The sequence below is a fragment of the Dendrobates tinctorius genome, unplaced genomic scaffold (genome assembly GCF_039654945.1).
Source record: "Dendrobates tinctorius isolate UK_male_01 unplaced genomic scaffold, ASM3965494v1 ptg000003l, whole genome shotgun sequence".
Taxonomy (NCBI): Eukaryota; Metazoa; Chordata; class Amphibia; order Anura; family Dendrobatidae; genus Dendrobates; species Dendrobates tinctorius.
In genome coordinates, this window is record NW_027361671.1 from 1,626,283 (window position 1) to 1,652,210 (window position 25,928).

Genomic DNA, 25,928 nt, shown 5'->3' on the forward strand with positions numbered 1-25,928 from the left:
CAGGGCATACCAGCCTAGGGATGAGGCCGGGCAGAATACCAGGATAGAGATAAGGAGGCCGTACATACCAGGATAGGGATGAGGGGACAATGCATACCAGGATGGAATTGAGGGAACAATGCATACCCGGCTTATACTCGAGTCAATACGGTTCCCAGTTTTTTGTGTTATAAGTAGGTGCCTCGAGTTATACTCGAGTATATATGGTAATTAGGTTAGCTCAGCTTGACGACCTCTTTCAGTACAGCCTACATATTTGTCGTGCAGCGAGTTCCCCACTCAGGGACCTTCACTACTAACAATCATAGTCTCTAGCTGTCCTGGTCCATCCATGTAACAAATGGATGGACATTTACTGGATCGGCAGCATGTAAAAAGGCTATCCAATGGAGTTGTTGCTTGTATGAAAATGAGCAAAGACAACTGTTCTATTAAATCCACAGGATAGAGGCATACGATATGTTAGGAGTACCATGTTAATGAAACATGTAGTCCCCCTTAAGTTTACCCAGGTGGGGGTTACATATTGAATACATCATTAAAGTAAACAACATAAATACATATAGCCTACACAAACACAAATGATTGGCGTTCTTTGTTTAAGTAAAATAGAACCTTTATATTGAACTATTATAATAAAAATTACAACACAACATGAAATATAGCACAGAGGTAGAATCAAGAAAAGACCACAAAGTAGTCTATAGAGGTATGCAAGCAGAATTAGATGATCGTGACATATACTGTATAGTAGGATTTGCTGAACTCAATAATAGTCTGCTGGGGAAGCAACTAAAAAACAGTGAGATAGTTGAAGATATTAGGTGATATGAACATCTTATAAAGGTTAGTATAATGATTTCTTTACCCAGCAGATTAAAAGGGAGCAACCTGAATGGTCTGAGGCTGGAAAACAAAATCAAAATTCAATGGTTGGTCATTATAGACCAATCCCCATAATACTATATGTGATTAACCATACGTTCACTACATCATACTCAGATTAAACCTCCAGCAGTAAAGCGGAGATGGAATACCACAATAGCTTACCCATGCTGAATCGCTGCTACAGGGTCCAGGGAAGGAACCCTTGCTAAGGTACGTTCCACAACAGTTTTTTTTTCTTAAATATTGACAGGGTCAGTGTTAACTGACACCTCTGATAAGGTTACAGTATATTAAAGAGCACATGCAGTGCAAGTATAATCTTGTTGCCCTCATCACCAATAAGCCAGTTTTGGTGCAGAAATCTGTCTAATCACTTGCTATTCACTTTTTTCTTTTTGTAGTGGATTATTCCTGCTCATCAGCCTCTCATCCATGGAGGGGGCCCACTCACAAGTTTACCTAAGAACACTGCCCTAAATAATGGGATCTACACAACCTCCAAGAGCAACTGCTCCCACCATTCAAGGAACAATTCGGTGATGAATGAGGCTTTTTCCAGCATGATGGAGACCAGGTCACAAGGAAAAAGTGATAAATAACTTGGTGAATAAAACAAAATGTCAGGTCCCTGGCCAGGAAACTCCCCAGACCTCATTCTTACTGAGAACAGATGGCCAATTCTGCATTTTTGTTTGTCCACCAAAGCACCGATTACACAAGAGATGGTTGTCTTTACCCGTTCACCACAAAGCCTGTTTTCACCTTCATGATCAGGCCAATGTTTTTTCACTTCTAACCAGTGTCACTTTATGAGGTAATAACTCTGGAACGCTCCAACGGATCCCACCGATTCGGAGAATGTTTACTTGTGACATACTGTACTTCAGGATAGTGGTCAAATTTGTTTGTTACAACTTGTGTTTATTTGTGACAATATCAGAAATTTGGCAAAAAAATGTCAATTTTCACACTTTGTTTTTATGCCCTTACTTAAACCAGAGTTATGTCGTACAAAAGAGTTAAATAACATTTCCCACATGTCTACTTTACATCGGCACAATTTCTGAAACTTATTTTTTGTTAGGAAGTTATAAGTTGACCAGCGAGGTCTCCTTTTTATAAGTTGACCAGCGAGGTCTCCTTTTTCCAACAATTTTTTTTTTTTTCTAGAGACCACATGACGCTTGAAGTGACTGAGGGGTGACGGCATTCTAAAAACTGCACCTCTCAAGGTGCTCAAAACCAAATCAAGAAGTTTATTATCTATATATAAAAAAAATTGTGACATTGACTACACTAATGCCCTACCTATAAAGTTACTCTTCGCTAACCATTTTTTTTTTTTTAAAGAAAAAAAAAAAAAAAAAAAAAAAAGGACGTCACGCTAAACAATTTACTCTATTTTTTTTGTAAAAGAAAAATGCAAGTCTGTACTATTTTTCTTCTAAAACATAAATCAGATGTTACTAACACGGATGTTTGCTCCCCTGATGTGACATGTCCCTACCTATAAAGCTAGACAGACAGCAGCCAACTTACTGTCATGGCACGATGCAGCACGGCGACAGAATAGTGACGCCGTCTATATACTTTACAGGAACGTAGCTTTATAACGCATCTTATCAAAGAGATCTGCTTCTTTGCCAAAATTGATCAGTCATTATCAAAATTCTCTATTCTGTGGTAAAAATCTGTATTAAGTGAAAACAGACATTCCCATTACGGAGATCGGCGATGGCAGAAGAGGGCAGAGCTCTGCCTCTAGCTCCTCCCATCTACATAAAATTGTATAATTGGCAGCTGCCATCTCCCATCTCAGTAATGATTGGACCTCCTGCAAAAAGAAACTCATCACCGTGGAAATCTCCTTTAAGCTGCGTGTACAATTTAGAGGCCAATAACTATTCCTCGGAACTCCCCCATATACAGGCATGGAACATGGAGAAGGGCGTAGACTCCTGGAGAGGTGACTTGCTTCTTGTGGGAACAAAGAATCAAGCACGTTGAAATTGAGGTGGACACCGCCATACATATTAGAGGGGTGACATGCTGCTGAGAACGGTGGATCCTAACAACTTATATGTATAAGCACCATTACAATGTCTATCCCAGCACTAGAGCGTATACAGTAGATCCTGGAATAGTGTTCCAATGAAACCCTGCATACTTGACCTGTTGGTGGAGGGCCTTCAGGACTGGAGAAGGGGGAATCATATGTGCAGTACAAAGGTAATCCTGAAACCAAGATCTCTTGGTGGGCATTGAGGACTGGAGGTGGGAAACACTGTCCTGGAACATAATATACAGGTTTGTTTTTGTTTTTTTTAAGGATCATAATTAGCTTCTTTAGGCCAGCGCCACAGCTTGCAAGAAGATTAAAGATTGTAAACTAACACACCCATTATGGTTGGCTGTAAGATCTCTGTTAAGCATAAAAAGGATAGGATCCAAACAAAGGTTTTCCAGTGAATAATCCTCCATGTTCCCTGCACAAGGCAGAGCTGTAAGGGTGATACAGGTAAGGGTGATACAGAGTTCCTGTGCGTCTACCCTCCGAGGTTCCACAAGCACTGTGTGCTACCCTATGTGCACTCTACGCCGAAGCAGAAGTAACTTATTCTCCTTTAATGCAATGTAGTGGACATTGACCACCAGCAAGTGAATGCTCTAAAGGTATGGGGTTATCTGGGACTTTTGTTTTTTTCTCTTTGTGGCTAAGCATTTATCCGCTCTGCCCTGTTAACATCTACGACCTCAAAAATTGTGGAGGGCACCACTAAGGGATCACCAATTACATGCTTAAGACCAATATCATAAACCGGAGAAGAGGCATGTAAAGAGGAGGGATCACCAATAAGGTATAACAAAATACAAGAAAATAAACCTTTTATTAATCATCCAAAACAAACATGCAGTGCAATTATAAAAACAGTTAAAACCGCACAATCGCGTTCATTTAACACAATAACCCCTGCACAAACCCTTCATGACCCTGTTAACATCTCTCATGGCTCAGAGGGGTCAACGACTAGAGTGGAGCAAATTTTTCAAAATTCGAATATCCATTTAACAATATTTGCTGAACGTCACTGGAGTGAACGGGTGTAGAAATGAACGAATATGTTCGGAACCAAATGCGGCAAAAAAAATGGCAAATTCAGATTCGGCGATCGACTCCGAAAAAATTCACTCAACTTGAATCACAACTGCTCCTGTGGATGGTTCTCCTACTTCCTTCTGTTCGCTGAACCGCTCTGTCAATGGGGCATCACTGCTGACATGTTGATTGATAGCTGGGCCCTGCTCCTTTACTGGAGGGGGCCCTGTACTCCTGCATTGGTACTACACTCACCTCTAGGTGTTGGGTTAACAACACACCTATTCAATCATTGGGTTAACTGCTCCCGGGTGGTTCAGCAATAGGCGACTACAGGTAGATAATCCGGTTGACTCGATGAGCCTATTTGCCAGCTGCGCCAATGTCAAATTGAAGTAGGATGAAGCGACACTGTTGGAGGAAATGTTGCATTTCTATTTGCATGGATGCAAACATTACCTACAAAACAGGGCCCCACAAAGTCCATTTATGACGTTTTACAATATATCCCTGACGTGATACGTAGCTGTAATACACTAATGTGCATAAGGCTTTAGCTAAAATCTGGAGCAGCCTGGACCAGCAAAATCATATAAAGTATAAAATGCATTTGCGCAAAGATTTATGTAACACAAACCAACATCCAGACCACTGGGCAACTGTATAAAAGCCTGTTCAATGATCAGGGGGTAAAGTGCAGTTTCTGTTGAATTAAAGCGTTTTATTCCTTGTTTCGCCATTTATTCCATGCTTACAGTATGTTTGGGCATTTCCAATGTGGCAGTCACAGACCTGCAACAAGTGTCTCGCAGGATCGTCAATCAGTTACTACTGTGTAAATTACACTCTGTATACACAGGTATAGAAACCGGTATTTAAGCCGAAATGCCAACATAATTGACACAACAGGTAATCAGCATTTTAAGGCATTTCCCAGCAAGTTTGAGAACTATTAGGCCAGAAAGACTGCCATTCATATTTACATGCATTGTGCTCCCGCTCTGACTCAGACACTGACCTTTTCTCGTTGTTTTTTTTTTTTCCATGAGAAAGTCAAATCAATCTGACTGTTTATACAGAGATGCTCTACAGTTAACCGTTCACATCACAATTATTTGCCTCCTATAAGAAAAGCAAAACCTATTTGCCTTTCATGCTACACAATCTGTGCATTTTTTCCTCTTTTTGGCCTCTCCAGAAGACCACCTCTTTGAGAAGACCACCCCTTCATCTACAGCAGGTGTAACCGTTTTTTCCGTTCCATCATATGCAATCCCTGCTGGCCGGTCACTTGTTAGCCGCTTCACGGCTTTTGATGCCTAATGCAGTTAAAGAAGGAACATATGCTCAAGCCCATCTTTTCTACGCGCTTTCTGGCGGAATCCACCCGAACAAGTGTGCAAATGCCCTAAAGAAGTTTTAGAGCAGGGCCACATGCAAACAAACTGCAGCCCAGGGCCACATGCGGTCCCATTCTGTGCGGCCCCCAACCACTACATAACTTAATGATACAGAATTAAAAAGATCCACACTTGAGCAAACATGAGCAAAACACACATATACATGAATACATAAGTATGGGCAATATATGTAGTGCCCAAAAAGACCAACCAGTGCAGGAGAAAAAAAAAATGAAATGTCTCACGCTTGTCCAAAAGTAAGGATCTAAGTGCAGGCCGCAGGAGCTGGGGGTTAGGGGGAGATGACTGCAGCTCCGCTACTTTTCCCTGTTGTGCCCTATGTAAAGACTCCTGCCCCAACAAGGGTAGTCCCCAAGTATAAACCTAAACTAAAATTACTTCTACATTCCCTCCCGACATGTTTCAGCCTCAACTATGGGGATTCAGAAGGGGTGTAGCAAAAGTTAAATAAGTCATAATCAGAACCTTCCTTGGGCAAAAGGATTTGAAAGAGGCATGAGGAGTGCGAGAAACAGAAAGGCAGGGGAATGGAGAAATGGACAGTAGATATGTCGCACCAACTGTATGTAACAAAATGATCAGATGGTAACCAACGTTGTGCGTGTCCATGCTGCCCACCCTACAGCTGTGAGGTGTCTCATGGATTGTAACCTTATGGGCAGGGCCCTCACTCTTCTTGGTATGGCTTGAATGTGTTACACTAATGTACAGAAATATCAGACATGTCCCTTTAGAAATGTGAAGTATTGCGGAAAATGTTGGTGAACTAAAAAAAATAAAAATTATACTATATTATATGTGCCACTGCCAATACAGATTAGCCAAACAGGATTTCATTTAGTCTACAAGTGACTGCCCTGCCTAGTCTTCTAAAACATCAGGGTAACTCTAGACCAATTCTGGGGTGTACATTGCACCAATCGCCCTTACAGAGACACGTTCACATATCAGGGTTTAAGCCTGACAGTTGTACCTGTGAAGTAGTGCCATGCCTGTGTCACGCCAGTCACGGGGATGGCTCACTCACTGGTTTCTGCTTCAAATGTCTCCTACAAATGTGTCAGCCAGTGAACCATATAAACAAATGCAGTTTTGCATTCAGAGACAGTGTCACGAGTCCAGGACTGACTCACTGAATACTTAGAGGAGTTATTCAACTTTAAAAACAGATGTTAAAAAGAAAAAAAAAAAAAAAAAAAAATACCCGACATCTAGTTTACTCCCGAGATAAAGTGCCGACGGTCTGACGGTCCTCACAAGTGGATTACAACAGGCTGGCAAGAGACCGCTTGTCTAGGAAGAGTTAAATGGTTGAAATCAACAAACCTAATCATATGAAGCATGAGGATCTGGGAGAAAGAAACCAGATAACAGTTCACACAAAGGACAGGGCCAGATTCATCACTTGTATATTATTCTTCACCTTGTGATGTTCCTTGCCTTTTTTTTTTTTTTTTTTTTTTAAAGGGAACCTGTCACTCCCCAGGCGTTTTGACGTAAAAGAGCCACCTTGTGCAGCACTAATGCTGCATTCTATCAAGGTGGCTCTTTTATTTAGCGTCCCTTCCACCGCAGAAATAATAGTTTTTAACCCCTTTCCTACAATGGACGTAATATTCCGTCCATGTGACCTGGGACCTAAGTCCCATGGACAGAATATTACGTCATAGCGATCAGCGGCGCCCACGTGGTGAGCGCCGCTGATCGCGGCCGGGTGTCAGCTGATTATCACACCTGACACCCGGCACAATGTGTCAGGGGCGGTCACAGACCGCCCCCGACACGTTAACCCCTTGCACACCACGATCAAACACGATCGCGGTGTACCGGGGGTTAAAGGGAAGCATCGGCAGGGAGGGGGCTCCCACCGTGCTTCCCTGAGCCCCCCACAGCAGCGCAATATGCAGCGCTGCTGCGGGGGACTCCATCCCTGCAGGTCCCCAAATCCAAGATGGTGACAGGGACCTTCGGGGGCCTGCAGAGAGCTGACTTCCTCAGTGCCTGCAAAGCGCAGGCATGAGGAAGTCTGCGTCTATGCCTGTGATAGATCGCTGATCTGTCACAGTGATCTGTGATGTGATAGATCAGCGATCTGTCACAGGACAGTGATGTCCCCCCTGGGACAACCTAATAAAGTTAAAAAAAAAAAAAAAGTGTAAAAATAATTTTAAAAAAATCGCTAAATAAATTAAAAAAAAAAAAATTCCCTAATAAATTCATTTTTTGGAAGTAAAGAAAATAAATAAAAGTGCACATATTTGGTATTGCCGCGTCCGTAACGACCCGCCCTATAACACTGTCCCATTAGTTAACCCCTTTAGCAAACCGCTTAAAAAATAAAAAACGAAACAAAAAATGATTTATCATACCGCCGAACAAAAAGTGCAATAACGCGCGATTAAAAAGACGCATATAAATATCCATGGTACCGCTGAAAACGTCAGCTTGTCCCGCAAAAAACGAGCCTCCACACAGCGTCATCAGCAAAAAAATAAAAGTTATAGCTCGCAGAATAAAGCGATGCAAAAATAATTTTTTTATATAAAATTGTTTTCATTGCATAAAAGCGCTAAAACATAGAAAAACGACATAAATGAGGTATCGCTGTAACCGTACTGACCCGAAGAATAAAACCGCTTTATCAATTTTACCGCACGCAGAACGGTGTAAACGCACCCCCCAAAAGAAATTCATGAAACGCTGTTTTTTGTTCATTCTGTGTCCCAAAAATCGGAATAAAAAGCGATCAAAAGATGTCACGTGCCCGAAAATGATACCAATAAAAACGTCAACTCGTCCCGCAAAAAATAAGACCTCACATGACTCGGTGGGTCAAAATATGGAAAAATTATAGCTCTCAATATGTGGTGATGCAAAAACTATTTTTACAATAAAAAGCGTCTTTTAGCGTGTGACAGCTGCCAAAAATAAAAACCCGCCATAAATAGTAAATCAATCCCCCCGTTATCACACCCTTAGTTAGGGAAAAATAATAAAATTAAAAAAAATGTATTTATTTCCATTTTCCCATTAGGGTTAGGGCTGAGATTAGGGTTAGGGGTGTGTTGGGGTTAGGGTTGGAGTTAGAATTGGGGGTTTCCACTGTTTGGGCACATCAGGTGCTCTCCAAACGCAACATGGCATCTGATCTCAATTCCAGCCAATTCTGCGTTGAAAAAGTCAAATGGTGCTCCTTCCCTTCCAAGCTCTGCCATGCGCCCAAACAGTGGTTTTCCCCCACATATGGGGTATCAGCCTACTCAGGACAAATTGCAAAACAACTTTTGGGGTCCAATTTCTCCTGTTGCCCTTAGGAAAATAAAAAATTGTGGTAAAAACTTCATTTTTGTGGAAAAAAAATATGATTTTTTTTATTTTCACGCCCGGGCATTTTAAACTTCTGTGAAGCACTTGGGGGTTCAAAGTGCTCACCACACATCTAGATAAGTTCCGTGGGGGGTCTAGTTTCCAAAATGGGGTCACTTGTGGGGAGTTTGAATAGTTTAGGTACATCAGGGGCTCTCCAAACGCACATGACACCCGCAGAATATTCCATCAAAGTCTGCATTCCAAAACGTCACTCCTTCCCTTCCAAGCCCCGACGTGTGCCCATACAGTAGTTTTCTCCCACATATGACGTATCAGCGTACTCAGGACAAACTGGACGACAACTCTTGGAGTCGAATTTCTCCTGGTACCCTTGGGAAAATAAAAAAATTGGGGACTAAATGATCATGTTTGTGGAAAAAATAAAAATTTTTTATTTTTACGCCCGGGCATTATAAACTTCTGTGAAGCCCTTGGGGGTTCAAAGTGCTCACCACACATCGATATGTTCCTTAGGGGGTCTAGTTTCCAAAATGGTGTCATTTGTGGGGGGTTTCCACTGTTTTGGTACATCAGGGGCTCTCCAAACGCGACATGGTGTCCGATCTCAATTCCAGCCAAAAACGTCAAATGTTGCTGCTTCCCTTCCGAGCTCTGCCATGCGCCCAAATAGTCGTTTACACCCACATATGGGGTATCAGCGTACTCAGGACAAATTGCACAATAACTTTTAGGGTCCTGTTACCCTTGGAAAAATAAGAATTGAGGGTGAAAAGATCATTTTTGTGGAAAAAAATATGATTTTTTAATTGTACGGCTGTACGTTATAAACTTCTGTGAAGTCCTTGGGGGTTCAAAGTTCTCACCACACACCTAGATAAGTTCCTTGGGGGGTCTAGAAAAATATTCAGGGGGGTCTAGTTTCCAAAATTGGGGTCACTTGTGGGGGTTTCCACTGTTTAGGTACATCAGTGGTTCTCCAAACGTGACATGGCGTCCGATCTGAATTCCAGCCAATTTTGCATTGAAAGAGTCAAACGACGCTCCTTCCCTTCTGAGCCCTGCCATGCACCGAAACATTGGTTCCCCCCCACATATTAGAAGTAAAAAATTGAGCAAAAGTAGTTTAAAAAAAATAAAATTAAAAAAAAAAAAAAGAAAAAATAGTTGCTAATACATTTCAGGCAAAAATCAGCACTTCGAGGACCGGAGGGGGAACACGGCAGCTGGTAATATTTATCAGGGTTGGTGATGTATTTACTCTGTACACATCCTGAAAGGTCAGCATACACATTAATGCATTGATGCAGTGTGTGTATATTAGAAAAGTATCATGTTCCACTTCCGGACAGGTCAAACATGGAAGAGTAATTAGATGAAGATCATTAATAGACTGTGGACATACACTCAGTGCACTATTCAATCAGATGGCCGGTTTTGACAAAATGTAATGAGAGCCCTGAGCGCTCCTATAAATCAGATGTTCTTTGTTACATTGTCACAGGAGGAAAAAAAAAAAAAGTTTGCCGTCAACTGGTATCCTGATTTAGGAAAGAAGGAAGGAGAGGAAGGTAGGAAAGGAATGAGCTCTCCTACAAAAACCTCCCGATTACTGTAGGTTATAGAGGGAAGTGAACACACGCGTATCAACTGGGCTAAATTGCCGACCTTTGGAAGTTACAGGCAATTTGGTCACATAAAAGGACCCTTATCACAGGCAGAAAACTCCAACATGGAAAGGGTATAACGAGATAAAATCCATAATGCCTCAGTCATCGAACATCACAAGTAATAAAGCCCGTTCTATGATGTAGGAGGAGAGGGCTGGAGAGTAATTAGACAGAGCCCAGAGGAAGATTATGTGTGAGCGAGCAAAGAAGAAATAATCCACATTACTTTGGATCAAGAAGAACAGTGAGTCATGTTGAACTCCCTGCAGGTAGCTTGTATCCAAGGAAAGAGTAGCTACCCACGCGTCTTATACAGTGGACAGGTCTATAAGCTTCTGCACTTCAGGTAGACCATTTAGAAAAACAAAAAAATAACTAAATTAAGTTTGCCTGGAGAAGATCACACTGCAAAGGAATACTATTTGGTATAGTATGGGTAACCAATGAAAGGAGCGCTGCCTAATCAGTAGAAAAGGTTCCGTGTCATGTTAGACTCACTTCCGGTATTGTACAGCGTGTGCGTTGCCAGCATCACCCACTCAGACACCATAGATTGCTGTCGTGGAACACAAGCGCCCTGTCCCGGTGCCCGCTTACCATAGATGTCAGTGTGACGGCTTTGCACGCGTCATACCAGGAAGTGAGGGACTCAATAGCACAAGACCATATATCCTTTTATTTTTTGTGGCCAAAATAAAGTGCTCATTGTAGTATTAGATACATAGTGAGTGACAATATTGTCTCAGAAGTGCAATATCCTAATTTGAATCATACTAAAGTGACATACATACAGGATATGTAGTAATCCAATGCCTAAGTATAAATGTGGCACCCAAGAGTCTGGGTGCCATAGTGACATTGCCTCCCTCTATGGGGTGATGTCATGCCTGGAGGCAGGAGGGGGGTCCCCATGCCAGGTAACAGGTCACATGACAATTCCCGCTGCGGGTCAGAAAGGAGAGCTTCCTTATAAATTCTGGCCAGAAGGTGGGGTTAGTGAGTCAGTAAGAAGTCAGCTGAGAGTGTAAACAAGGGAGTTCTCATGGAAACGGGAGCAGCAGGAGCTCATCACAAGACAGTTAAGGCCCCGTCACACTAAGTGATATCGCTAGCAATATCGCTGTAACGTCGCTGGTTTTGTGACGCAGCAGCAGCAATATTGCTAGCGATATCACTATGTGTGATACTTACCTCAGACCGGCTCCCCCGCTGATTATCGCTGATCGCGCGAGAACGGCCTGGGCAGTTTCTCGTCGTCAGCTTCCTGCGGCGCCGACAAGCGACGCGTGGACGCGGGCGGGAGGACGTCAGGATCGCCTCGTCTGACAGGTAAGTAGCGACCCCCGACTGCTGCTATGTCGCTGGTGAGATCTGCCTGTGTGGCAGCTCACTAGTGACCACTTAGCGATGCACCAACGATCCATATCGTTGTCGGGATCACTGGTGCATCGCTAAGTGTGACAGTACCTTTAGAGACAGTGGAGGTTGGTCTGTGAAGAGGAAAGGGACAGGAGCAGAGACAAGAGGCTCTGGGGAAACTAAAATTGTGCATAGCTGACCCCAGAGCGAAGCGCTGAAAAGGGACACCAGAGTCCTTGCCTGGGCAGGAGCTGTACGCACTGACAGCCGAATCTGGAGCACAGGGGACTGCAAGTTCCTTGGACACACTGCATACCTGAAGGCACGGCAGCAGACCAAGAGCCCGGGGCTGACAGTGAAAAGGACAGTACCAGTGATATAGGCTCACGTTGTCAGTCATACAGGTTAGAGATCATCAAGCAGGAGAGGGCCGCAGCTTAGCTACAAGCAGCAGGGACCCGAAAACAGAGCGCAGGGGGGAGCTGAACCATCTTTGCTGCTCTCACCATCAGCCCCCAGAGGACCAAAACCGCAGTGTCAGACACCCATTACCGAACACCACAGGTGGGGTCACAATTAAACACTACATAACTATCCTTTATTTACTTACTGGACGCCCAGGGCCACGGACCGGGTCTCTGCCACCGTGACATCCCTTTTGAGAGCCTGACCAGCCCGGTACAGAGTAAGGCTGCTTTCACATTAGTTTTTGTGCGCAGCGCATCGTGCGCAATAGGAACGCATGCAAAAACGCATCATGCGCGTTTGCGTTTTTTTTAGGCGCATTGGTTCTTTATGGGTAAACCCAGTGTCTACACATTTTTACGACAAAACCGCATGTTCACGAAAACGCAGGCGCGCGCATTTCCATGCGCACGCCTGCCTTCCCATAGACTGTAATGCGGTTTTTTGTCGCATTACGTGCGCACGCGGTTTTTGACAAATCTCGGCGCACCCAAAAATGCAACATGTTGCGTCTGGAGTGCAAAGGCGCACACGACAAAAAAAACGCATGCGCACGAAAACGCATGACCATGCCCCCCCCATGTTAAAGATGGGGTGCATGACGCATGCGCATGGATGCACCGCAAACGCTGCGCACAAGAACGCTAATGTGAAACCAGCCTAACCTAAGGCCCTGCGGGGCGCTCCATAAAACATCATCTTGTATGGTAGTAAAAATCTGCATAAGTGAACAGGGTGCCAGCATAGAAATAGGATGGATATAGATAGATAGATAGATAGATAGATATATCCTAATTATCAGACACACAACATACAATATAACAACCCATCTATAAAAATGAACATAGTGTAAACCAATACTATAAAAATAATAAAATACACAATATTATGCAAATTATATTTAAACAATGTTTACAAAAAGTGCTAAGTGACAGATGCTTACCACAAATATAAAAATATATATATATATATATATATATATATATATATATATATATATATACACACACACACACACACACTCACTGGCCACTTTATTAGGTACACCATGCTAGTAACGGGTTGGACCCCCTTTTGCCTTCAGAACTGCCTCAATTCTTCGTGGCAGAGATTCAACAAGGTGCTGGAAGCATTCCTCAGAGATTTTGGACCATATTGACATGATGGCATCACACAGTTGGCGCAGATTTGTCGGCTGCACATCCCTGATGCGAATCTCCCGTTCCACCACATCCCAAAGATGCTCTATTGGATTGAGATCTGGTGACTGAGGAGGCCATTTGAGTACAGTGAACTCATTGTCATGTTCAAGAAACCAATCTGAGATGATTCGAGCTTTATGACATGGCGCATTATCCTGCTGAAAGTAGCCATCAGATGCCTGTTCTTAGCTGAGAGGAGTGGTACCCAGTGTGGTCTTCTGCTGCTGTAGCCCATCTGCCTCAAAGTTCGACGCACTGTGCGTTCAGAGATGCTCTTCTGCCTACCTTGGTTGTAACGGGTGGCAATTTGAGTCACTGTTGCCTTTCTATCAGCTCGAACCAGTATGCCCATTCTCCTCTGACCTCTGGCATCAACAAGGCATTTCCGGCCACAGAACTGCCGCTCACTGGATTTTTTTTCTTTTTCGGACCATTCTCTGTAAACCCTAGAGATGGTTGTGCGTGAAAATCCCAGTAGATCAGCAGTTTCTGAAATACTCAGACCAGCCCTTCTGGCACCAACAATCATGCCACGTTCAAAGGCACTCAAATCACCTTTCTTCCCCATACTGATGCTCGGTTTGAACTGCAGGAGATTGTCTTGACCATGTCTACATGCCTAAATGCACTGAGTTGCCGCCATGTGATTGGCTGATTAGAAATTAAGTCTTAACACACAGTTGGACAGGTGTACCTAATAAAGTGGCCAGTGAGTGTGTATATATATATATATATATATATATATATATATATATATATATATTTTTTTTTTTTTACAAACCCCTGTAGATATGATAAAATATACAGTCCCACAACTATTCGAGGAGTCCCAAAATATGAACCCTACCCATCCTCATAATAATTACTAATTACATAGGGACAAACTACATAATAAAAAATTTATTTATATGTTAACCATCTAATGAATTTCAATCTTCTTGAACGCAGATATGCCAAAGTAGAGTACCGTATATGTCCAAAGAATTAAAGTGCACCTAGAGTGAAAAAAGTGGCACCACTACAAAAAGAAATTGCAATGAAGGTGTTTGTGCATCAGTATTATCTTATACTAGATGGTGGCCCGATTCTAACGCATCGGGTATTCTAGAACAGGTATGTAGCTTACTATGAAGTTTTAATAATAATGCACCCCCCAATCCTGGTATGCATGGTCCTCTCACCCCCTAATCATGGTAAGCATGGTCCCCTCACCCTCCAATCCTGGAATGCATGGTCCTCACACCCCCCCAATCCTGATATGCATGGTCCTCTCACCCCTATCCTGGTATGCATGGTCCCCCTCCCCCCCCTTTGCTGGTATGCATGGTCCCCCTCACCCACCTTTCTTGGTATGCATGGTCTCTGTCGAAATAAAAAAAGTTATATACTCACCTTCCGACAGCCCGCAATCTCCACTCCACGCATCTTCCGGTCCCAGTAATGCTTTGCACGAAACACCGCTAATGACGTCGCGCTAACGTGGTCTAAGGCGCAAAGCATTACTGGGACCGCGAGGCCGGGCGCGTGGAAAGGAGATCGGACGCCGTCGGAAAGTGAGTAACTTTTTTTTTATTTTAATTCTATTTTTTACAGGTTAAGCTCTGCGCCTGACTGGTGGCGGCGACCAATCAGCGGCAGGCGCAGTTTACCATTACAAACAGCTGCGCCTGCCTGTCGGCTGCGACCAATCAGCAACGCGGGATTTCGGTTACAGACAGACAGAATAAGACATATATAGATGTTTTGCATGCAGTTTACAGTTGATACTAGGCTCATTGTTTTACAAGTGTTCGCAAATGCAAGCTTAGCAATACATGTCCCTGTATGAGAAAGACTAACGCTGTAGGTGAGAAGTGGGTAACAATGTCAGATGGGGTGGAACCGAAATAAATGAAAACTACAAAGTGGGGCATTTACAGAAGTCAAATATAATTTTCTTACCAATGCAATTTTAAAAAGGGTTGTCCTATACAAATCGTGTGACTGCAGACTTATGAAGCCCCCCCCAGAGCACATACTGTGCACTGCGAGGATTTACCAGTTTCTGACCCAGGACCGGACGGTATGTATGACTTCTTCATGCTCCTGGCCTCGATTCAGGTACACTCATCGGTTGGCCGCGTCACTAGACGGGGGATTCACACATCTACAGTCAGACAGCGTGACTGCAGACTTATCATACACCAACCAGCTATAACTAACTTAACAGTGCCATCATTGTTTAGGCCATCTTGTGGTGTCAAAACAGACCTGAGCCATTGAGAGATGGACTCCATAAGTCAGATTTTCATCCAGAAAAAGCATTGTTAAGGCCCCGTCTCATAACGAGATCGCTGAAGCGTCAACGATTTTGTGACGCAACAGCGATCTCACTATGTGTGACACGCAGCAGTGACTGCCCCCCCGCTGGTAATCGCTGATCGTGCTCAAATGTCCTGGGCCATTTTTTCATCATCGGTGTCCCGCTGGCCAGCATGCATCGCTGTGTTTAATGCCGACGAGCGACCTCGTTGGTGACGCAGAACTCAGGGACGCAGGTGTTAGTCGTCAGAATAGCTGCTGTGTGACAAGGTCTCAACGACCGCTGAGGTCGTTATACGGATCGCCATCGGATTGCTGCGTCGTTGAAGAGATCTGCCTGTATGGCAGCTTACTAGCGATCATGTAGCGACGCACCAGCGATCCTTACCAGGTCGTATCGTTGTTGGGATCGCTGGTGCGTCGCTATGTGAAACGGGACCCTTAGACTTGAATAGGAGAATCTCATTTCACTTACTGAACATATTAGTGCATGTTGCAATTTTTTTCAGACATACTGTACATTAAGTTTATGGGAAAAAAAATGGTCATCTGAGCAGCCATTTTGAACAACATTGGTCCAAGTGATGTCAGTTTTTTTTTTTCCTTTCCCCAGACACAACTCAAACCAAAAACATTAGGTATGGAAACGTAGCCTAAGCACACAAGTTGCAAGCAAAGACCATGGATCAGACTTGTTTGTTCAGCACATCCACAGAAGCACAATCAGATTTAGGTCACGTTCACAGGTTGAGTGTTTAGTGAGTTTTTTACATCTATATTAGTAAGCCAAAACCAGGAGTGGAACATATACTGAAGTAAACACTCAAAGTGTGCACGTGGCTTTAGATTTGGGGAATTCAAAAACTAATGCTCATAATGGTGTTTAACACGGCCGGGTGCTATGCAATAGGTTTTTAGAAGTACTCGGACCAGTGTTACGCTATGTGGCAGCTCATTTGTGCTTTTATGTTCTTATGCCAATTTGGCATGAGAAAACAATCACAGCATGCTGCAAGCGCATTTGAAATTCGTATTGCACGCACCCATACAAGTCTATGGGCGCAAGTGAAACATCAGACTGCACTCAGATGTCATTCAAGTGCAATCAGATTATTGCGGAAGCCGGCAATGGCTCAATTTTTTCCAGATCTGTGCTGCGATTCATGTCATCCAAGGTTGCCCAGGGCATCAAACTGCTTCCAGTTGCTCGCCTTCCATTGCTATGGTTTGGTTCTGATGTTCACATGCCCACTGTAAGTGCTTTAGACTGGACAGGGACTAGCATGGACACTGACTTGACTTACTCTACAAAGCAAACTGTGCCGTGCCAATACACACTGCCCCCAAAAAGATCTAAACCCCTTAACAACCGCTGATACACCTTTTAGCAGTGGCAGTTAAGGGTACTTATTCCTCAGAGCCGCTTTTTAACGCTTTTTTTTAGGTTGTAGCGCCCCCTAGCATCAGGACATGATTTGGGTCGTTTATTACCGTCCCCAGTGTTGCGATCGATGTTATTCACTGAATAATGGCGATCGAAAAAAAAACCCAAAAAAAAACGGATTACTTACCGGTAATACTCTTTTGTAGAGTGCACGACAGCACCCACTGAGAGAGGGGATCCGCCCCTAGGAACAGGAAACCTACAGAGATAAATGGGGCGGTCCCCCTCGCTCCCTCAGTTTGTATTACAGAGAACAACGGAGGAACCGCCATACATGTTTTAGTCAATTTGTTTAGACGATTCATCTTATCCTTATACATATATACTATGTTTGCTAAAGTTATCCACATCTTAAATCCTAATTTCAATTTCCACCACCAAGGAGAACCATGTGAAAATTTTATGGGCGGGAAGTGAGCGGGTGCTGTCGTGGACTCTAGAGTATTACCGGTAAGTAATCCGGTTTTTCCCTTTTGCCACGACAGCACCCACTGAGAGATTTTCAGAGATAATTACCTGGGAGGGTACACCGTGCTAAGGATAGATCTACCAAAAGTTAAATCCTCAGCAGAGGACAAATCTAGTCTATAGTGACTATAAAGGTAGACGGAGAAGACCAGGTTGCAGCCTTACATATTTGCTCAATTGGGACGTTCGCCCTCTCGGCCCAGGAGGATGACATGGCTCTCGTAGAGTGCGCCTTAATACCCTGTGGAGGGTCCTCTCCTTTTGCCGAATATGCCATTGTGATCGCATCTCTGATCCACCTGGACAACGTGCCTGTCGTAACTCTAGCCCCTTTCTTGTTACCCTGGACGGTGACAAAGAAAGCTACTCTGCCTCCAGGGACTGGTCCGATCTAAGTAGGCTAGTACAGCTTTTTTTACGTCTAAAGTGTGATATTTAACCTCATCCTGTGTTGTTTGGTTCTCGTAGAAAGAAGGTAGGCAGATCTCCTGAGACCTATGAAAGTTAGTAGCCCGTTTGGGAAGGTAGGACGGGTCCGTTTTCAATACCAGTCTGTCCCGTGTTACTGACAGGAACGGGGGATCTACTGATAGGGCGTGAAGATCACTTACTCTTCTAGCTGATACTAAGGCTACTAGCGTAGCAGTTTTTAATGAAAGGCATTTCATTGATGCTGAACCTATGGGTTCAAACGGGGCCTGCGTGAAGAAGGCATACAAAACAAGATTAAGGTTCCATGCTGGTAGCTGAGGAATATGAACTGGCTCTGACCGTTGACAAGCTGAAATAAACCTGGTCACCCACTTATTACCTGCCACTTTGTGGCTAAACAAGGCTCCTAGGGACGATACATGGACCTTTAGAGTATTTACTGAGAGCCTCAATTCTCGGCCCTTCTTAAGGAATTCTAGAATGGCCATAATGGGTACTTCACCGGACAATTTTACTGGGTGGAAGGCCAGGAATTTCCTTCACACCTTAGCGTATATTCTTGTTGTGGATTCTTTCCTACTTTGTAGTAGGGTACTAATCAGGTTTTTTGAGAAGCCTCTCTGCTTCAAATAGTTCCCTTTCAAATTCCAGGCCGCTAGGCGCAGGGCTTTGACTTGTGGATGGTAACAGGGTCCCTGCAAAAGAAGGTCCTTGTGTAGCGGCAGAATCCATGGGTCGGTTATTGACATGGCTCTCAGCCATGAAAACCACGGCCTCTTTGGCCAAAATGGGGCTATCAAGGTGACCCTCGCCTTCTCCTGTCTTATTTTCCTGACCACTGTTGGTAACAGAACCATTGGAGGGAAGGCATAGGCTTGCCGGAATGTCCAGCATGCTTGGAGGGCATCTAGTATGTCTGGGTTGTCTGCTCTGTAGAGAGAAGCAAACTTTTTACACGCCTGTTGGCTCTGGTCACGAACAGGTCTATTTCTGGTCTGCCCCATTTCGCCGCTATCATCTCGAAGATGTGCCGGCTGAGGACCCACTCGCCCTGATATAAATTTTGGCGGCTGAGGTAGTCTGCTCGAGAATTGTCCACTCCTCTTATATGGAGTGCAGATAAGGAGTGAAGATGCACTTCGGCTATCTCTAAGATTTTTTCTGCGATAGACATCAGTGGTCCTGATCTCGTACCTCCTTGCCGGTTTATATATGCCACGGCGGTGGTATTGTCTGACTGGATCCTCACATGGGTTCCTCTTAGCTGCGGGAGAAATTTAGATATAGCATAATAAATTGCTGTTAGTTCCTTCATATTAGAGGAGCTTTCTGCTTCATGCTCCAGCCACTGGCCCTGTACCATCTCCTCCTCTAGGTGGGACCCCACCCTGAGGGGCTAGCATCCGTGGTGAGTACCATAGAGGGAGTAACCCACCATTGAACTCCTTTTGACAAATTGGCAGGACCCAACCACCAACCTAGGGAGTTAATAACTTCGGGCGATAGGGACATCTTCCCTTCCAACCGTCCCCGCAGTCTGTCTCCTGTAAAATAGCCCACTGCAATTTTCTGGAGTGGAATTGGGCCCATTGCACCGCCGGAATGCATGATATTAGGGACCCTAGCAAGGACATACCCTGTCTCAATGATATTACGGGTCTTCCAGTAATGTTCCGTATTTTACTAACTATGGCCTGCGCCTTAGCATCTGGTAGAAAGCATTTGACTTACTGAGTCTACTTGAAGGCCTAGGAACTTCTGACAGGTTACCGGTTTCAGCCTGGACTTTTCCCAGTTGATTAGCCAGCCTAATGTCTGCAGGGATGAAACAATATCAGCTATTCTTTTTTCACATTGGGAAACAGATTTTCCTACTATGAGCAGGTCGTCCAAGTAGGGGACCACTAGGGTGTCATTCAGCCTTAAATATGACATCACCTCCAGCAGTTTGGTAAACACTTGAGGAGCCATAGATAGTCCGAACGGCATTGACGTAAACTGGAAATGTTGAATCCGACCCTTGAACCAGACTGCTACCCGCAGGAACTTCTGGTGCCCTTTGTATATGGGGAGATGGTAATAGGCATCCTTTAGGTCCAAGACTGCCATATAGCACCTGGGGAACAAGAGTTTTATTGTTGAATTTATTCCATCTTAAACGGCCTCAGTTTCAAGAATTTATTAAGCTTTTTTAAATTTATTATAGTCCTAAAAGAGCCGTCCGATTTAGGGACTAAAAATAGGGGAGAGTAAAAGCCCCTTCCCTTTTCGTCCCCCGGGACCTCTATCAGAACACGCTTAGTTAACAGTGCTGCAATCTCCATCTCCAGTGCTTCCTGCTGTGTTTGGGACTTCATAGAAGTCAATAGGAAGGAGTTCGGTGGATGCTGAACAAATTCTAGTGTTAGGCCTGATGAGATGATATCAATGGCCCAGGGGTTGGATGTAATTTTTCCCCATTGGTGGCTGAATTTTAGTAGCCTGCCACCTACCGGTGTACTGGTCCTAGCGGGATCTGTCACCTCTGAAGGGACGTTTTCCAAACAGGCTGCCCCTCTGTTTGGGATCCTTATTTCCCCAGCGGTCCTGAGCTCTGAAATCCCTCTTTTTCCCAAACGGAGGCTTTCTGAAGGCTCTCCTGTTGAAGGGAATATACGGGTTAGGAAAACCTTTCTTTCTCTCCCCCGCTTTTGTTAGGATCTCATCCAGCTCTGTGCCAAATAGGTACTTACCCTGGCAGGGTATAGCACAAAGTTTAGTCTTTGTCTGTATATCTCCCCTCCATCCTTTCAACCATAAGGCCCACCGGCCCGAATTGGTTAGGTCTGCTGCTCTAGCAGATAGTCGGAGAGAGTCCGCTGAGGAGTCAGACAGGAAGGCCGCTGCTCCTTTAATCAGGGGAATCGAGGAAAGGAGCTTGTTTCTAGATACTCCGCTTTTAGTTTTCCCCTCTAGGTCATCCAGCCATACCAACATTGACCTTGCTGTGCACGTGGCTGCTATTGCAGGCTTAAAGGCTGCCGTGCATGCCTCCCAGGATCGTTTAAGAAAGGTATCCGTCTTACGATCTAATGAGTCAGCCAACGACCCTGAATCCTCCACCGGCAGGAAGGATCTACGAGAGGTAGAGGCCACTGCCGCATCTACTTTGGGGGCTCTCGACCAAGAAGTTAACTCCTCGTCATCAAATGGATATTTGCGTTTTGAAGTTAAGGGGAGGAAGGTTCTCTGACCCTGTTTCTCCCATTCCCTCTTTACCAGCTCCTTAATAGCTGGGACTACTGGAAAAGCCCGAATCTTTCTCCGGGAAATTCCTGCGAACATCATGTCTTGCGGAGTTTTGGGGTCTTTAGTCTCTGGTAGCCCCATGGTATTTCGGACAGACTTAACCAAGTTATTAACACTGTCCGTAGGGAAACAAGCCTGTTCCTCTTCATCTGAAGAAAAGTATTCCTGGGATCTGAGTCTAGTTCCCTAGATTCTGACGGCGATTTTGACGCCACTGAAGCTACTCTTCTCGGTGACACTATTCCTTTGACAGAGGAGTGACCCCCCAGACTACTGGAGCTGCCCAAGGCCCGTAGCTCCTCTCTAATTATCGCTCGGATATCCTCTTTCCTCCCTGAGGATTCCTCTTGTAAGGTCTTTTCAATACAAGACTGGCATAATCTCTTAGGGTGGCCGTCTGGGAGGGGCTGAGAACATAAGGCACACTCTATTTTTCGTCTTCTCCGTTCTTTTGGCCTAAAAAGTATGGATCAAGGAAACGTCATCAGCTACAAGTCTGACTAAAAACACTCACCCGTGAATCTTGTCAGCAAGTTACCGGCTGCGGGGTTCGCGACTCAGGATGAGGCGAGGCGTGGGACGGCCTTTTCTCCTTCTGCTTTTTTTCTGCGGGCTCATTTTGTCTGGAATGACCGCTGGACTCCCTTTGTCTGGAATGACCGCTGGACTCCCTTCTGGAGCTGCCACTTCTCCTGGTGCTGCTGCTCCTTCTTGTAGCACCGCTCTTTCTGCTGCCCTGTGGGGACTCATATTGCTGGCTCAGTTGGAGCGAAACCGGGTCGTTTGTGGACGACATAGCTGCGCACCGCTGTAGCATTACCAGTGTCTTATGCAGCTTACCGGTTCTGCCCCTCTTTCTCTCCACTTTTTTGTTTTTTTCCTTCGGCCATTTTTTTTTTGCTCTGCGTCCTACTGCGCATGCGCGGCTCCCGCGATACCGCTCTCGCTTGCCTCCTCTGACCCCAGGAAGCTGTTGCAACACTTCTGGGTCGCCTCAGCCTGGAAAGCGCCGGCTACCTGCCCGACCTGCCGCTCAATCGCTGCCCCTTAAACTGCCGGACATCTCCCCAGGTATTTCTCTCAGCGCTGTCTCGCTCAATCTGCGAGCTCAGGATTTTACCTGGCCTCGCTATATCGGGGGGGGCTTCATCGTCCCCGGTGCCGCTCCTGTAATGCGCTCATATCCCTCTGTGGGGATGGGGGGCTCCTAGAGTGAGCCTCTGTACCTAGGGGGGGGCCTTCTCTCCACCCGATGCCGCTTCCAGTCCTGGGGCCCCCGCTGCTCATATTATGCATGCGGGCGGCTACCAGACCAGGCATCCTCTTCTGCGGGTTCCTTCTAGGAACAGGAAACCAAACTGAGGGAGCGAGGGGGACCGCCCCATTTATCTCTCTGTAGGTTTCCTGTTCCTAGGGGCGGATCCCCTCTCTCAGTGGGTGCTGTCGTGGTGAAAGGGAAAAAAAACCCCACACAGCACCACGACTTCATTTATTTCTCTCTCCTCCGATATGATCTAGCACATCAGAGTAGAGGTGTATCCCCCAATACCTTCTGCATCCCCCAGCCCTTTTCTTCTGGGAGGAAAATGGCAGGCACATGTGCATTGTGCCCACCGACACCCGGCAACAATAGGAGATTCTTCCTTTCCCTTTGATCACTATGATGGACCCTATCACAGTGATCTAAAAAAAAAAAAAAAAAAAAAAATTTTTTTTTTCTTTTCGTGATGTTCAGGCTAGGGTTTCGGCGTTCGGGCTAGCATTGTGGTACATTGAGAAAAAAAAAAAGGTTTTGTACATTTTGTTGGAAAAACGAGAAACCACTGGTCAACTTTTAACCCTTATAACGTCCTAACGATAAACAAAAATTAAAAGTTTGAAAATTGTAAGATTTTCAAAGTTTGCCAAATTTCCATTTTTTTCATAAATAAATGCAAGTCATATTTAAGAAATTTTACCACAAATATGAAGTACAATAGGTCACAAAAAAACAAAACAAAAAACAGTATCAGAATCAGTGGGATCCGTTGAAGCGTTCCAGAGCTATAACCTCATAAAGTGATAGTGGTCAGAATTGTAAAAAAATTTACTTGATCATTAACCCCTTCACTACCAAGGGTGGTTTGCACGTTAACTACCGGGCCAATTTTTACAATTCTGACCACTGTACCTTTATGAGGTCATAACTCTGGAACGCTTTCATGGATCCTGGTGATTCTGACATTGTTTTCTCGTGACATATTGTACTTCATGTTCGTGGTAAAATTGCATTCAAATAACTTGCGTTTATTTGTGAAAAAAACGGAAATTTGGCGAAAATTTTGAAAATTTCGCAATTTTCCAACTTTGAATTTTTATGCCCTTAAATCACAGCGATACGGCACACAAAAAACTTAATACATAACATTTCCCACATGTTTACTTTACATCAGCACAATTTTGCAACCAAAATTTTTTTTTGCTAGGAAGTTATAAGGGTTAAAATTTGACCAGCGATTTCTCATTTTTGCAACACCATTTTATTTTTAGGGACCACTTCACATTTGAAGCCACTTTGAGGGGTCTATATGATAGAAAATACCCAAAAGTGACACTATTCTAAAAACTGCACCCCTCAAGGTGCTTAAAACCACATTCAAGAAGTTTATTAACCCTTTAGGTGCGTCACAGGAATTTTTTGAATATTAAAAAAAAAATGAACATTTAACTTTTTTTCACAAAAAAAATACTTCAGGTTCAATTTTCTTTATTTTACCAAGGGTAACAGGAGAAATTGGACTGCAAAAGTTATTGTGCAATTTGTCCTGACTACGCTGATACCTGATATGTGGGGGGGAACCACTGTTTCGGCGCATGGCAGAGCTCAGAATGGAAGGAGCGCCGTTTGACTTTTTCAATGCAAAATTGGCTGGAATTCAGATCGGACGCCATGTCACGTTTGGCGAGCCCCTGATGTACCTAAACAGTGGAAACCCCCCCAAGTGACCCCATTTTGGAAACTAGACCCCCCAAGGAACTTATCTAGATATGTGGTGAGAACTTTGAACCCACAAGGGCTTCACAGAAGTTTATAACGTACAGCGGTACAATTAAAAAATCATATTTTTTCCACAAAAATGATCTTTTCACCCACAATTTTTATTTTTCCAAGGGTAACAGGACCCTAAAAGTTTTTGTGCAATTTGTCCTGAGTACGCTGATACCCCATATGTGGGTGTAAATGACTATTTGGGCGCATAGCAGAGCTCGGAAGGGAAGCAGCGCCATTTGACGTTTTTGGCTAGAATTGAGATCGGACACCATGTCGCGATTGGAAAACCCCTGATGTACCAAAACAGTGGAAACCCCCCACAAATGACACCATTTTGGAATCTAGACCCCCCAAGGAACTTATCTAGATGTGTGGTGAGAACTTTGAACCCCCAAGGGCTTCACAGAAGTTTATAACGTACAGCAGTACAATTACAAAATCATATTTTTTCCACAAAAATGATCTTTTCACCCTCAATTCTTATTTTTCCAAAAGTAACAGGACCCTAAAAGATATTGTGCAATTTATCCTGAGTACGCTGATACCCCACATGTGGGTGTAAACCACTATTTGGGCGTATGGCAGAGCTCGGAAGGGAAGCAGCGCCATTTGACGTTTTTGGCTGGAATTGAGATCGGACACCATGTCGCATTAGGAAAGCCCCTGATGTACCAAAACAGTAGAAACCCCCCACAAATGACACCATTTTGGAAACTAGACCCCCCAAGGAACTTATCTAGATGTGTGGTGAGCACTTTGAACCCCCCAGTGCTTCACTGAAGTTTATAACGTCCGGGCGTGAAAATAAAAAAATCGTATTTTTTCCACAAACATGATCTTTTAGTCCCCATTTTTTTATTTTCCCAAGGGTAACAGGAGAAATTGGACCCCAAAAGTTGTTGTCCAATTTGTCCTGAGTACGCTGATACCTCATATGTGGGAGAAAACTACTGTATGGGCACACGTCGGGGCTCGGAAGGGAAGTAGTGACGTTTTGGAATGCAGACTTTGATGGAATGGTCTGCGGGTGTCATGTGTGTTTGGAGAGCCCCTGATGTACCTAAACAGTGGAAACCCCCCACAAGTGACCCCATTTTGGAAACTAGACCCCCTAATGAACTTATCTAGATGTGTGGTGAGCACTTTGAACCCCCCCAGTGCTTCACAGAAGTTTATAACGACTGGGCGTGAAAATAAAAAAAACATTTTTTTCCGCAAAATTATATTTTTGCCCCCAGTTTTTTATTTTCCTAAGGGTAACAGGAGAAATTGGACCCCAAAAGTTGTTTTGTAATTTGTCCTGAGTAGGCTGATACCCTACATGTGAGGGTAAAACACTGTTTGGGCACATGGCAGAGCTTGGAAGGGAAGGAGCACCATTTGACTTTTTCAACGCAGAATTGGCTGGAATTGAGATCAGACGCCATGTTGCCTTTGGAGAGCACCTGATGTGCCCAAACAGTGGAAACCCCCAATTATAACTCCAACCCTAACCTCAACACACCCCTAACCCTAATCTGAGCCCTAGCCCTATC

At 44.3% G+C, this 25,928-nt stretch overlaps 1 protein-coding gene across 1 annotated transcript in view; it reads right to left on the minus strand.

The window, feature by feature from the left end:
- DHFR (dihydrofolate reductase) overlaps positions 1 to 25,928 on the minus strand; it is a 61,580-nt gene that overhangs the window by 6,665 nt on the left and 28,987 nt on the right. The window lies entirely within an intron of this gene.